This window comes from Mycteria americana, chromosome 2 (assembly GCF_035582795.1).
Source record: "Mycteria americana isolate JAX WOST 10 ecotype Jacksonville Zoo and Gardens chromosome 2, USCA_MyAme_1.0, whole genome shotgun sequence".
In the NCBI taxonomy this organism is placed as follows: domain Eukaryota; kingdom Metazoa; phylum Chordata; class Aves; order Ciconiiformes; family Ciconiidae; genus Mycteria; species Mycteria americana.
In genome coordinates this window covers 45,727,310-45,739,230 of record NC_134366.1, presented here as the reverse complement: position 1 = coordinate 45,739,230, position 11,921 = coordinate 45,727,310, and the positions used below count along the sequence as shown (strand labels likewise).

General features: G+C 41.9%; 1 long non-coding RNA gene across 1 annotated transcript; it reads right to left on the bottom strand.

Moving 5' to 3' along the window:
- Nucleotides 1-765: 765 nt before the first annotated feature.
- On the bottom strand, nucleotides 766-9,900 carry LOC142406626 (uncharacterized). The gene is made up of 4 exons (XR_012774638.1): nucleotides 9,609-9,900; nucleotides 5,016-5,257; nucleotides 4,831-4,902; nucleotides 766-929 (listed from the first exon to the last, which is right to left on the bottom strand). It is a non-coding gene; the product is annotated as an uncharacterized LOC142406626 (long non-coding RNA).
- Nucleotides 9,901-11,921: the final 2,021 nt, after the last annotated feature.

Sequence of the window (11,921 nt, the reverse complement as noted above, 5' to 3'; positions counted from 1 at the left end):
TTCTGAATGCAGAGCAGCTTTTCTGTCACATAAAAGCCTTGTCCAGGTTTCATGATCCTAGGAATTATGTTTCTTCTCCCTCTCTCTAGGCTACCATTGAAGGTACTTAAATGGAGACTCTCGGCTTGCTTTTTGGCATTATGAGTTTGCCAGTAACTCAATCGCTATCCCTTTCCTTTGCTGCTGGTTCCTGGACACCCATCATAAATCAGCAATGCATTTTTTTGCCTGGTGGCTCCCATGCAAGTTTTCAATAGACTGGGGATTGCTTAGGCTCCCAGCTAAGACTGGAGGCTAAGAGAGGCTGAAGATGTCTTCAGCAGGAACTGGAGGCAGCAGGTGCCTGCCCGCTTCGGAAAGGGTTGGAAATTAATGCTTTAAAGATGTAGGGTGAGAAGAGGACAGTTTCACCGCTGTGACACCTAATCAGGAGCAGGGAAGGAACAGCTGGAAATGGACAGATGAAGAAAAAACCGCAACAAACACTTTTTTTTTTCCATATACACTACCTAAGACTGCATCATTTCTGTTGTGCCTCTTATTGTTGTGCTAGATTACAGGAATTGCCACAAAGTAGTGATAATAGCGCAAGCTAAGATAGCTCTTTAAAGCGTGGAGGGAAAAACATTAGGAATTATGAAAACGTCAGAAATTAAAATAGCTTGGAAATGAATCACAGACCAAAAAAGACTTCATGGATCTGATAAACTGTTTGCAAAGGATAGTCACATAACTTTAATCTACATTGCAGCATGAAACAGCACCTTTCCAGCAAGTCCTTTACAGTAACAATTAAATATGGGTGTCCTCAAAAACAGTAATATTATTTCACATGTCTTTGAAGGCAAGACCTCAGACATTAAGCAGTCAGCTGACAAATCCCACTGAAGACTCTTCAGATCAAGGAGAGCTTTTGTTTCTAAAGCAAACTGAAACAATTGAGAATTAATTAAGAAGAAAAATGGGAACACTAAGTAACAATCAAACTTGTCAAGTGTGTTTTAAATATATAACCCACAATATAATGAACGTTTTATGAATGTTATTTGCCAATTTCTTTTAAAACTATTTTTCTGTGTGCATTATTAATTTCTGCTCATGTTTCAGATCTCTATAGTATTCTTACAGTGAAGGTGTTTGATCAAACTATCGAAGAGTCTAATTAAGGTAAGGAAGGTAACCAGTTACGATAGAAAAAGCATTCCCTTTCCATTTCCTACTAAAGCATTGGGTAGACAGCTCATATTGCAATGTGGAACAGTTGGACTGAAAAGATTTCAAATTTGGATTCCAAGGAATAATCCTTCAATAACTGAACTGAATTTAAGAAGGACCATGCAGCAGGTATTGCAATTTAGAAGAAAGTGGCTACTGTAAATTGTGCTAGAAAGTAAAAATTCTGTCCTGGTTTTGGCTGGGATAGAGTTAATTTTCTTCCTAGTAGCTGGTATAGTGCTGTGGTTTGAATTTAGTATGTGAATAATCTGATAACACACTGGTGTTTTAGTCGTGCTAAGCAGTGCTTATACTAAGTCAAGGAGTTTTCAGCTCCCCATGCTCTGCCAGGTGCACAAGAAGCGGGGAGGGGGCACAGCCAGGACAGCTGACCCCAACTGGCCAAAGGGCTATTCCATACCTTATGACGTCATGCCCAGTATATAAACTGGGGGGAGTTGACTGGGGAGCAGTGATCGCTGCTCGGGGACAGGCTGGGCATCAGTCAGCAGGTGGTGAGCAATTGCATTGTGCATCACTTGTACATTCTTTTATTTTATTATTATTATTATTATTATTATTATCATCATCATCATCATCATCATCATCATCATCATCATCATAATCTCTTCTTCTGCTGTCCTATTAAACTGCCTTTATCTCAACCCACGGGTTTTGCTTTTTTTTTTTTTTTTATTCTCTCCCCCGCCCCGCTGGGGCAGGGGAAGTTGATTGAGCGGCTGTGTGGTGCTTAGTTGCCACCTGAGGTTAAACCACGACAAGTTCATAATATACATTGTCTCTTTAAGCATCTTTTTTTTAATAGTACAGAGTGCCTCTACCATGAATGTGTCAAATATAGAAGCACTATTTCTAGTGTGATCTCAGTGCAAGGTGTCGGTTGGTCTTTCTTCTCCTTCTGTGGTAGGATAAGAGACAAGTAAAGTTGGTGTGGTTTGTAGGTGTCTAGCACTCATACATTTGCACCAACAAATACATGCCTATGCCTATGTTCATATGCACATACATTTACACAAATATATATACACCCCCATATAGATAGTGGCTATGGATTACAGTCTGTGGTGCCATCTGGTGGAAAGAAGTCAGCAGCAGCTCTACTGGTATGTTAAAAAACACAAGTGCAGGTATCCTTAAAATAAGGAAGGAATGAATAAAACCCCAACAGAACGAAGAACTGATCCATATGATTTATAGAAGCTGCAGTGTTCATCAAAAACCAATCAGTTCCAGTCTGTCTCAAAACCCAAAGCTTCTTACCTTGACTGTCCCAGACTGTCACACTCATTGATATGGATCAGTAGTCATTGATGAGCTTTTAAAACCACAAAAAGCTTAAATGGGTTATGGAAAAATGTAAAGACTCCCTGACATTTCTAACTGTCTCCATCCCTGATTCTATCTGAGGTAGATGGGTTGGAGTCGTGCAGATTTACCGGAACAGCAAACATCTTTGACGTCTTCAACGTCTGCATCTCATAGCGAGCCTTTTTACAGTGAGTGAATATTTACATGAATACAAGGTCAATTATTTTTTTCTGATGCCCCGTCAACTTCATCGGGCATGAGTTGTCTCCATTTCTCTCAGTAGATGCAGTTCTTGAGATAGAAATGGGCTTCTAGACAATAATAAGCAATGATTTATTTTAAAGATTACTTGGGAGTAATGTTTGCCATATAGGCAGAGGAAGGCAGTCTTCATGTTCTAAATGAAGAATTTGGGCTGGCTTTCTCAAAATTCCCTTTAGTTTGAAGGAAAAAAAGTATAAATGGACTAGTTACTTTCTAAGAGAAAGCTTTTATCTTCAAGGACAGCGCTCACATCACAACAGACCAAGGCCTGAGGGAACCTGCCCCATGAGAGTAAGGTCTAATTCTTCACTAGGTTATGCAAAATTTGGTTATTTGGGAATATTCTTTTATACAGAGTTATTATATACTTGTAACTGTGTATTTACAGTTCTACTGAGGACTAAGGATCAGGCATAACATTGTTAAGGCTTCCATGGCAGAAATAAAGGCAGCAAAACCAGAGTGTTGTAGAGAAACAAACAAAAAAATAGTTGAAATGTTCATCACTAAGACTGGTGACATTATATCTTGTTCATACTCTTTTAAAGGTAGCTTGACCTATTTCAGCTTTCTTATTTTCAGATGAAAATCCTGAAATGAGTCAGTTAATCAAATGATGATCTGGGATGTTTCAAAAAAGGACGGAAAGTTTGTCAAAGTGTGTCACAAAGCAAATACTCTGGAAAGCAGAGACTGTAAATACATAGGTGAACAAGCACAAATACACATCCATATACTAGCTGATAATTAGCTTCTGCAGATGAGGCAAATGTGCCACCTACACTTCTTCTTCCTGCCTTTTCTTTCCCCGGGCTCTCTTTACCCTTTGCCCATTCAGCGGTTGTCTATCACTTCCCCCCTTCCTTCTCAGGCTCTCACAAGGCTCCATCCACCTCCCTGACAGCCATCAAACCCTCTCCGCAAAGCAGATGGAAAGGCAGTGGGGAAGAAAGGTGATGTGACCAAACAATAATCCCATCCCTGCTGAGATAACATCCTAATCCAATAGCAGTTTTTCTTGACAAAGAGAGAGCAAAATCTTGGAAAAGATTTTAGGACTTGAGTTGTGGTTAAACCAACTTTATAGCTGGCAAATTAAATTTATTGCTTGCCCTCCAAAACATAGAGTTGTCAAAATGTGTTTTCAAATCTCAGTCAAAACAAAAGAAAAAAAGGAGTTAAAATGTATGACTCCTGTTTCTGCCATTGCCTCACTTCTGCAATCCTTGCTTTTTGCTCTTGTTTTCCTTTGTTTCTCATTGCTTACATTACGATGTCTGAATCACAGGCTTCTCCTTGTATCCAGTGAACTCAGCAGAATAATTCTTATTGACTTTACTGGGTATAGAATTGGATTTACTGTCCATTGCTCTAATATGTTAGATTACTTTCCTCCTGCTATTTCTTTCCTTTATGTAAATAAATGAAGAATATAGGGAAGTTGTTCTTATTGGCTAATGTAGTTGTTGGAAGAATGGAAGCTAAAGAAAAGCAATGGCTATTTTGGGGAACAATTTTTGTACATTTTTAACAAAATCTTTGTCCTTAGTTTTGACTGACTAGGAGTTATTCAAAAACAATCTTCCATTTACTACAGAAATTAAACCCTTTGCCAGTAAGTATAGTTTGCCCTTTCTATCTCCCTGTAACTGAGATTCTTCCCCACCTCCATCATTAAAATCCATTGGGAGAAAATGATCTATTTTTTCCCAGTTTTTATAACCAAGCTCCTTGTGTGTAAGCCCAGAAATAATTACGGGGGGTGGGGGGGTGGGGTGGGTCATTTCTAGGACAGTTCAGCAAGTTCAGTGGTGAATCCTGGAAGACCCTGTGATGTGCATTGTTACTATGATTAATGACTCTTATTATTGATGCACAACCATAAATTTATACAGGATCTGTCAAGAATAAATAAGAGAGCAGTGTATTCTGCTATGAAGAGTTACAGCAGGAAAATAGCAAAGATTTATAAAAAGCAAATCTTAACAGATAAACAAACACATTACAAAACTGTGAACATACACGTGCTCCCTTTGTAGTTCTTGGGAGTGTTGTCTTTTCTCTATGATGGGAGGGGGACTGGGCTCTTAGTGGCTATAAGAAAACCAGAACATAAAATAGAATTGGGATTTAACAAGGGAGCTGATTCATTTCCTCATAAAACCTTGAAAAAGCCATTTGAAGACAATTTGTTTATGAACACTCACCTGAACTGACATCTGAGTGAAGAAGCTGAGAGTAAATGGGAAGGCGTCACAGTTTTGGGGAGCAGGGAAGGGGGTTGCTTTTTAGCCTCAGTGATTTCTTTGCAGGTTCACAAAGGAGCATTATCACCTGCAGTTGCAGTGTGCTCTTTTCTCTGGGGTGCTGCTGCACATCCTCACTCAACAATAAACTCTGCTCATAGGTAGTGCCACAAACTTGGAGGACGCTGGTAGCATCTGGTAATCTGGAAAGTATTTAGGCAATCAACGGCAAGGAATATACACCTTGGGATTTGGTAGTATCTGCCTTGCAAGTTTAGATATCCACCTCTGCTGAGGGCTAACAAAGTGGAACCACTGTAATTTCACCTGGGGCCTCAAGGACAGTCAGGGAGGTATAGCAGAAAAATCCTTCAGGGATTTGGGCATTCCATATTGAAAAATATGCTTATCCTATGGGTCAAGCTGACTTCTCTTTCAGTGGTTTTTGGTTGTAAAAATGCAGGAATGTCATCTGATTTTGTGCATAACGGAATGTATCTACGAAGTGATTACTATGTTGCAAAATATAATATGGAAAAAGTAAGACCAAAACTCTCGACAAAACCTCCAAACCCTGTAACTGGATGTACAAGTGAAATCTAATATCACGAAAGAGTACAAAATAAGGAAAAAACCAAAACCCGAACCGTCACATATGGATGCTGTATTAGCCAACAGGGAGGGAAGGAACAGGATCAGAAGTGTTTCAAAGCTGAGGCAAGAGGGGATATACGGTAGCATTTATTCCTCAGTACCTCAAAATCAGAAGAATACCTTACACTCCCACATGCCTCGCACTTCCTCTGAAATCACCTCTGTCTGTCCTGCGTCCTCGCACCGTCCTCAAAGGCATAATCTAGGCTCCTCCACGCGTGATTCTTCTGGGCTGCTCTTTACTTGTTCCCTCTGTGGTTGAATTCCATAAGGTTTCCCATTACGAGTAGCATTCAGCTGGCACCTCTCACACGTTGCTTCTGGCTTCATTCTTAACACACCTCGTAGGTATTTCCATTGCTTTTTCTGAGCCTTAATTACTGAAAATGTGCCTGGGCAGTATCAACTGACACTAAAATGATTTCCTCTTTAATGTCAATTGAAAAATGAGTTCCGTTTCTTGCTCCAAACATCACTTTCATGTCAGTTATTTCATGAGCCCGGGAGAGTTTTACTAGAGCAGCCAGCTGCCACGGGTGGAATCCTGCCTTGTTGGACCAAGCTCAGCTAGCACACACTCAGCTCTTACTGGCGTTCTGTGTTTTGAATGCTCAATACCTAGAGGAACACCAAGTATTTTGAATAGATCTGCATTTGGTGGGAAGCGGAGACAGTGCTGCAGGGGCTACTGTGCAGACAAAAGTAGTAATGAAGCCTACTGCAAGGAAAGGAGGATCGGAGGCTTCTCAAGTAAAGCTATGGGAGAGGAGCGAGAAGTTTTTTTGTTGATTACGGTGAAAAGATTCCCCTACTTAGGTCCTTCTCTGACCTCTGCACAGAGATCATTTTTCCTGTCTAGAGACTTACATTTGCATACTTTTTATTCTCCATAGACCACATCTCTCTGCTGTGTCTGTTGCACCAAGTAGCACCTGCAGCCATTAAAAATGAGGGCAGCAAAAGCCCAAGCTCACACTGGCATGCAGTGAGGCGGATCAAATGTACAGGCACGTTTTACACATATGCCTTGCTACCAAGCGGTTTTTATTACTGACAGTGTTGTGGGAAGAAAGAAACAAGTTGTTGGCTGTGCATTTTGCTTTTTCATTCGAGTTCTGAGGATGGGTTACGGTTTAAAGAAGATTGAAGATAATGCTACATAGAGCCCCTATTGCATAAAACTATCATGGGTCTGTTTATATACACGTACATACATTGATATCCACAGCACAGTGTCTCTCTTAAATGGCATTTTATACATGGGCAAAGGCAAGCAGAACTTTGCAGAGGACTGAAAGCAGCCATCTTTCTTCCCTCTGGTCAGTACCTTAGTCTACAAACAAACTTATCACACAAGTATGAATCTTAAGGAGTGTATAATTCTTTTTTTCTTCTTTTTTAATTTAGGAAGTAAGCCATTTCAGGGTGCAGTTCTCCCTTACCCTCTACAGTAATTCAAGTCATTGTTTTGTTTTGCTTGTTTGTTTTTTTTTTTTAAGCCTTATTATTTTAAATTAAGTTACCTCTATGTCATCTTTCCTGTCAAAGAAAATCAGCAACCTAAAATATGAATGATACCGAGGAAGTCAAGAGAAACAAGCCTGAAATACTCAGGGCTACAGCGGTCTCTCTCACTGCATTTCTGCTAATGTCCCTAGTCAGGTGTCGCTGTGCTGATGAAATTTCTGTGCTGGGAGCAGGGGCAGGCAACGAGTAGCTGAGGGAGGAAAGGGACTGGGGCTTTATTTTGTAAATCATTTTATTTTGGATCATTGTAGATAGCACTACTGGGAAAAGTAATCCTGCTATAAAATTTTTCATCCCGTGTTTCTGAGCCCTTGTTACTGATAAAGTGAATGCTTGTCTGTGCCACGTTGAGGGGGAGACAATTTTCTGGGCCAGGTGTTGATGTCCTGCGATCTGACATTCAAGTTGCCTTGTTCCCTCACAGCCTGTGTGCACCTCAGCCATCCACCCTGCTTCAGTCCTTTCCCTTTTATCTGTGCGCAGAATTAATCAAAATTATTTGCTAATTCATTCATCGAGGCAGCTCATGCTCCGTCTACCTCAACCTCCCTAAACCGAAGCTGCCTCCAAGGAGAGGCAAAATGGGGCAGAGCCTCACTAGTCTGCAAAGTCTCTTCCAAGTTAGGGAAAGTAATTTCCTGCCTCTTTTTTTGGTGAAGTTTGTCTATTTTCGCCCCTTTTTGTCCAATTAGCCACAGCCTTTAATACTCCTACTCAGCAGATGAACTGCTCCTCTCAGGTAAACAGTCTACATTACCACAGTGAGCTTTGATGCTCAAATCCCTATTTTTTAATGAGAATTTTTTCCAAGCCTAATAAAAAATAATATGCTTTGGCAAGAAATAACCAAAGAAGTCCCAGCAGAAAATCCAGTGTCATTATAGCTTGGCACTCATGCCTTGGGTACTTTTTGAAGGTTTCTTCTACATGCTGTGTAGGCAAGTAATGGAAATCGCCTCAAAAAGCTCACACTCTACAAGCCAGACAGGATGCGACACGTGGATGGGACAGACGGATTGTGAGCAGAAGGAAGTTATAATAAAATAAACTAGAATTTAGCTGAAGAGCAGAGGTTTTTGCTTTCACAATTCCCTGATCCTGGGTCACCACAGCTGTAGGAAGTTTCTGACACCTTTTTATTTTGTTGGAGAGGGGACAGGGAGGACGTTCTCCCGTACTTTCTGTCAGGAGGAGGTGTCTGCAAGAGCTGAAACATATTACAGTAATAAACATATTTCATGCAGCCAGGGCTGACAAATGGAAGGACTACTGCTGCAGCCCAGGGAAGTCCTTGATGTGGAAGGAAACTTCCTTTGTCCAGGGGCCTCTTGCGCCTCTGTGCGGGGGCACATTCCTCATCAGAAGCACAGACACTGTTGCCAGTATGCAGTGAGCACCGAAAGGGTTGTGTTCAAAGGGAAAGCAAGGAGAAAATGTGATTTGCAGAAAACACCTCCAACGCAACCCCTGCCCTCAGTGCAAAAGACAAAAGAAGGGACAGTTTTATGGCTAGCTCACCGTACAAGTCCTTAAAGAAAAGGGTTTCCCATCTAGGTTAAGTTTAGGTGAGGCCCTCTTCTACAAAGACAATTCAGCTGTCTTGCGTACTAGAAACAACCCTGCCATGAGCATCCTATCTCAGTCATTGCTATAGACAGCATTCATCACTAGTCAGAGCAAGCTCAAAGCTTCAGCACCATTTAAAGGTCAGTCAGGCCTCCAACATGAGGTTTTTTGGATTGAAGAAATATCTCATCCAAGCCATACGGGTCTGGACAGGGATGAATCATACACCTCAAGATGATTTTGGTGGCAGCACTTTCACCAACTGAAACTACTGGGTAATTTTATTTGTCTAAACAGCAGTAGATGTTTCTTCTGAGCATGTTTTCTTCTGGGAAAAAAAAGAATTGGATATTCTCCAAAAACAGTCATCTGCAAACAGCTGTTTACATCCCAAAGCCCTCACAGTACAATCAATATGTGAAAAGGGAGACGGATTTTGGAAAGCAGTCCTCGAACTCTGCGCTATAGCCAGCTATTGCTGTGAAAAGTAACCAGTAACGCTGAAGCCCGCTGTACTCAGCTCTGTCCAAGGGTCTAGCAGAAATATGAATCACTTAATGGATTAAGCGGATCATTTTCTGTCACCTCATAAGCCTAGAAGAACACACCTTTTTTCTGTGTTTGCACAGTACCCAGTGGAGATTGGGGCCTCTGTGTGTCTAACAAATATCTATTTGCTCATTTGGAAGCATGCACGGGACATAATACCAGAGACGCAGTTGAGAAACAGGGAAGAGACACTGCAAAAATGAAACAATTTAAAAAAAAGAAAAAAGTGGTAACTTTTTGGGTCTCTTGAAGACTCACCTCTACAGCAAGAAAGCCAGACTGTCGGGGTGGTTGTTAAGAAGACAACTGTTCACTGCTGGAACTTGCAGCACCAGCTGAGAAAGGAAGCATTGGATCAGATCTCCACTTCTGATGGCTTACTCGGTTCTGTTCACTGTGCATGGGCGTTAAGGCTCAGGTGAGCGTTCGAGTGGCCATGAACAGGAAGACACACGCATGTTTAGCTATGCCAATGGCCGCACGCTGCACCTGAGAACGCACATACACAACTTTAATTCTGTTGGCTGGCTGTGCGTGCCTCCCAAGCAAGAGAAAGAGAGAGGGAGGGAAGTTTTAAAGAACTCTGATTTCTCTATTGCTTTACCTTCCTCAAACAAACAACTTCTTCCTTGTTTTTCTCCAGCTAATGATTGCTGTGTCTTGGTATCAACTGTCTACTCCTCTGCTTCTGCTTCCTCCTCTGTACTGAAAAGGGATTCAGTGGTGGCCAAGCACCTCCTTTGCACGTCTCCAAGATTAACTAGAAAATAATCAGATCACGTGTGGAAAGCTCAGAGGAGCCTGAGTTCCACTACAGAGTATTTCATACGAGATCGACACGGGGTAGAAGTTGCTCTACCTGAGGAAGAGAGCATCCTAGTGGGCTGCTGTGTGGTGTAGCACAACTGTTAATAAGGAGGAAATGACTTTTGAGTGAAAAATGTGGGATTAGATCCCACAGGAATGATGTTCAAGGAGTTTACACAATTTTCAGTTGGCCATGTATCAACGGCTGAATTCCACACAAGATAGAGAATATATTGTCTGGTAACAAATGGTGAAATAAGTCAAATAATAGGTGTAAATCATGCTTTCTATCTGTTTCTCAGACACTTCTATTTTTCAGCTATATTTCAGTGCAGCAGAGCTTAAGGCCTCGGCTAGCCACCCTATAAACCCAAGCCTGTTCAACTTTAAAAACCAGCTACATCATTTAAACTAGATCAACTCTCAATTCCCCCATTTAAAGTGGTGCCCATATCCAGTAGATTATTTACTTATCATTGATGTCCCTCCAGATAAGTTCAGTGATGTATCAGAGCAAAGCAAGCTGATAAAAGCGAGCGTGCTTTTGGCAGAGGTTTGTATGTACAAATTTTTAAAGGAAGGAAGTGGTTTGGTCACAGCGTCTTTCCCCCAGAGCGGATTTCTTCAGGAACATCGTAAACGTTCCTGACCACGTCTGTGTTTCTCTGAGCCGACAGGCTCTGGCAGGGCTTAAGTAGAGAGCTGCTTGTCTCCTGCCTGCTTCCCATCAAGACGACTGCCTTGCGTGCAGCAGCGGGCTGCGGCAGCCTGCCTGTCTGGATGTGCCGGGCAGCACGCTCCCCGCCAGGCAGGCTTACCAGTTGCCTGGCAAAATCATCCCCTGTTGCGTGCAGCCTCAGGACCACGTCTGCCAGCCGCTAGTTATCACTGTGGCTTGTGCTCTGCTAAGTCAAATGGAGGCTTTTGCATAGCATACAGTCTTCTCCTGAAGACCAGACCGACAACAGGGGGGCAAGCAGCCAAGGCACAGAGAAGGACTACAGCAAGTTTGTCAACACTCGGGCAGACACTTAGGTTTGTATCTTGGTTTGTTTGCCACTGTCAGTAACTTCTGCTGCAGTCCCGTCTGCTCCTGAACCTTTGCTTCTGTTTTGCTGATCATTATCGGCACATTGAGACCATGCTCTCCATTTGCAATCTCTGGTCACTCAAAAGAACACAAATAAAATGTATTTAAACATGGTAAGTGTGGAATTATCCTCAGTTTATTCTACAGCAGTTGTTGTCTTGGGTTTTTTCTCCCCCTCTGCCTGAAATCTCAAGGAGTGATAATCAGAGCACGTGGCTTTCTCCACATGAAAGTCCTGGACTTCCATTCCAGATACAGATTACTGATAAACACAACTGTCTCCCTCTGGAAGCAACATACCTCACACATTACAAAGGCCCATTTGTCCTTGTGATTTTGATTTTATAGTACAGATAGGGGACTTAGTGTTAAACACAATCATATCATTTACCAATTAACTTTTTTTTTGACACTGATGGTGAGACCAGGAGGATGAGAGGAGAAAGCCTTCTTACCTGCACTTTTGTGGAAGATGATGCAAAACCCCCTTAGCCTGGTTCCATACGCACACGGACAGCCAACCGGCACACAACAAAACCAAAGGCACTAACACCACAGATGTTAGTGATACCCTCGTTAGCAGAATTTGAAGTGGAATGAACTTGGAAATGGAGCAATCCTGGAAGTGACAAAGATGAACCTGAATGCCAGAGCATCAGCTATAAAACACCTTG